The following is a 3,813-nucleotide window of genomic DNA, read 5'->3' as shown; positions in this document are numbered from 1 at the left end:
GTATCATCTATTTTGGGGAAGTTTATATCATGGCACAAATTTGGCCCGTCACTGCTACACGGTAAAGCCACAAATTTGGCCCGTCGCTGCTACACGGTACAGCCACAAATTTGGCCCGTCGCTGCTACACGGTAAAGCCACAAATTTGGCCCGTCGCTGCTACACGGTAAAGCCACAAATTTGGCCCGTCGCTGCTACACGGTACAGCCACAAATTTGGTCGCTGCTACACGGTAAAGCCACAAATTTGGCCCGTCGCTGTTACTGTAAAGCCACAAATTTGGCCCGTCGCTGCTACACGGTAAAGCCACAAATTTGGCCCGTCGCTGCTACACGGTAAAGCCACAAATTTGGCCCGTCGCTGCTACACGGTAAAGCCACAAATTTGGCCTGTCGCTGCTACACGGTAAAGCCACAAATTTGGCCCGTCGCTGCTACACGGTAAAGCCACAAATTTGGCCCGTCGCTGCTACACGGTAAAGCCACAAATTTGGCCCGTCGCTGCTACACGGTAAAGCCACAAATTTGGCCTGTCGCTGCTACACGGTAAAGCCACAAATTTGGCCCGTCGCTGCAACAGGGTTAAATCTTTCATCAATTTCATCCACTCCGTCAAAACAGAGCCCACCAGAGAGCAGTAGCTTCGCCATGGCTGCCAGGACGCGCTCCGACACGCTATTCCCTAATCATGAGTTGTGACGCTTTCCCTGGACACATGTTTTCGGCCACCGGGATATGGAATGCAATCAAATGCGCTTTTTCCATCAACACGTTAAAAATGATTAATGATTATCGAAAAAAATTAATGACCTAGCTACCCACGTTATGTTGTTAAAAAAACGGGATGTGTAGATAGTTAACATTTTCTTTGACACACGAGATAGAGATAGTAAGTAGATATATAGATAGATAAATATATAGAGATAGAGAGAGACAGACATGGATATATAGATAGATAGATAGATAGATTGATAAATAGATAGATAGACAGAATAATAGTTAGATACATATAGATAGATAAAAAGATAGAAATGCATATATAGACAGATAGACAGATGGATAGATTAATAGATAGATAGATGGAGTGTTAGGCATACATACATACATACATACAGACAGACAGACAGACAGACAGACAGACAGAGTAGACGCAAGACAATACCACCTGGCTGTAAAGTGAACCTGCCTTCTATTTAATTAACGAATCACTTATGTACTTTTCCTTTGTCTTAGCACGACCTAGACATTTCCTATTCATTAAACGCATAAAAAGGAGAGAAAAAACAGCCGGGTATCCCTTCAACCGTTAATTATTTCCAGGTTACGTTTTCTTTTCCCTCTCGTAAAGTTTGAGCAAGTACTCTTTACCTCCCTTTTTATTTTTATTTTTACTGCCGTCCCTGTTTGCTCGGTTTCGTAATCTCTAGTTTTTTTTCCCTCTCTTGAACTCTCCTTTTTTATCTTGCTCATGTAACCAGTTCTCAACGTTTCTTTGTTGTGTGCGTGTGTTTTTTTTTCCACTCTTTCCTTTTTTCTTTTTCGTATTTGTCCACTTTTTTCAACTTGCCTGGTTTCGTATTCTACTGTTTTATCCTCAGCTCTTTTTTTTATCAGAACTAACTCTCAACCTTTTTTTTGTATGGTCCCTTTTAATTCCTTTCTGCCTTGCCTTTTCTCCCAATTGTCTACATTTTCACTTTGTCTTGTTTCGTAACGTTTCTTTTTTCTAATCTTCAAATCTACTTTTTATGCCACTCTTTACTTTTGTCTATTATGGGAGCGGTGAGTAGCGGGCTTTTTTTTTTCTCTGCACTCTTTTCGTTGCCCTTGAGTCGTCTCCTTTGCTGGAAAAAAAGCGCATTGAAGTACCTCTTAATTTTTATTTTATTTCTATGCCCCCTTTTTAAACATTCTCTAGCTTTGCCTTTTCCTTATTTCTCCACTTTCAACTTTCCTCGTTTCGTAATCTCTTTCTTTTTTCAATCTTCATCTTTACTTTTTTGTGCTCATTGAATTACCTCTCAATTTTTATTCTATTTGTGTGTTTCTTTTTCTCCTCTCCAGCTTTTTCTCTTCCTTATTTGTCCACTTTTTCAAGTTGCCTCGTTTCGTAATCTGTATCTTTTATCATCAGCACTACTTTTTTTTGTTGCTTATAACCATACTCAATTTTTTTTTTTCTATATATGTATCCTCCCTTTTTTCTCCTCCTTTACTTCATTTGTCTGTATTTTCAGCTTGCTTGGTCTCGTAATCTGCTTTAATTTTTCTCCTCTAGCTTTTTTTATGCTCATTGAACTACCTCTCAACTTTTACTTTTTTGTGTCCTTCCTTTTTAGCTTTGCCTTTCCTCCATTTGTCTACTTTTTCAGCTAGTTCGGTTTCGTAATCTTCTTTTATTTTTCTCCTTGAGCTCAATTTTTTATGCTCACTCAACTACCTCTCAATTTTTATTCTGTGTCTATGCTTCCTTTTTCTCCTTTTTAGCTTTGCCTTTCCTCCATTTCTCTACCTTTTTTTTCAGATTTTTGCTCATTCAACTACCTCCCAACTTTTATTTTCTTTGTTTACTTCTTTTTATCCCTCTTTTAAGGCTCTTTAGCTTTTCCTTTCCCCGAACTGTCTACTTCAATATTTTTGTGTGGGGTAGTCTCCTCTTTTTTCCCCTCTTCAGCTCTACATTTTCAGATATGAAAGTTCCTCAGGTTTTTTTTCTCTCCCCGTTTTTCTCTCCTCAAGGCTCTCTTCTTTTCAAACTTTTACTCCGTGGCATTTTCTCAGCAGCCCTTCTCGAATTTTATGACTCAAAAAACACTTTTTACACTTGTTTTACTGTATTTTTTCCATATCTACATGTTTTGTTTTCTACTTTCTTTTTAGTTTGTGCGGTTTTTTATTTAGTTTGTGTCTTATGTATTTATTTGATTATTTATATTCATTTGTTATATATTTTTTGACAGTATTATGCCTTTTCTACTTCTTCCTGCTCCTCCTCCTTCTACTCTTTTTCTTCTTTCTCGTCCTTCTCTTCCTCGTCCTCCTCTTCTTCCTCGTCATTCTCCTCCTCCTCCTATAGTAGACAAAGCCGGCTGGTGATGTTGATGGTGTTGATAGTGGTGGTGTTAATGGTGCGTGGTGGTGATGATGGTATTGATGATGTTGCTGGTGTTTGTCGCGCTACTGATTGTGGAGTTGTTGTTGGTAGTGGTGACAGTGATGGTGGTGGTGGTGATGGTGTTGATAGGGATGACGTTGATGGTGATGATGGAAAAAGTGGTGGTGGGTGATAAAGAACTAACCTGCCATCTATATCGTGGTGGTGGTGGTGGTGGTGACAAAGATTGCGTTGCTGAAGATGATGGGAATGGTGGTTGTGGTGGTTGGGGAGGATAAAGAACTAAGCAACCAAGTACAGCGCGGTGGAGGTGATGGTGGTTGTGGTGGTGGAGAATTTTTAAGCCAGATTTATGCAGCGTCCGCGCCAAAACTTCCATCAGAAAGTGATTTTGTAACCATAAATTCGGATTCTTCTCGCCTATCCTCCTCCTCCTCCTCCTCCTCCTCCTCTCCCTCTTTTCTGCCTGCTCCTAACCCCTCTCCCCCATCCCTCCCTTATGTCTACTTCTACTCCATTACTTCTTTTCACCGTACTAAAAATTTTGCCTCTTTCTACAACTACGTTTTATTTATTTATTTTTTTGGTTTATTGTTTTCTTAAGTAATCATGTTCATATTTCGACTTTTTTCCGTTTTTCATTGTCTGTCTGTTTGTATTTCCTTCCTCTCCTCCTCCTCCTCTTCTTCTTGTGAGGCC

This window comes from Eriocheir sinensis, unplaced genomic scaffold (genome assembly GCF_024679095.1).
Source record: "Eriocheir sinensis breed Jianghai 21 unplaced genomic scaffold, ASM2467909v1 Scaffold81, whole genome shotgun sequence".
Taxonomy (NCBI): domain Eukaryota; kingdom Metazoa; phylum Arthropoda; class Malacostraca; order Decapoda; family Varunidae; genus Eriocheir; species Eriocheir sinensis.
Note: the sequence above shows the minus strand (reverse complement) of the source record.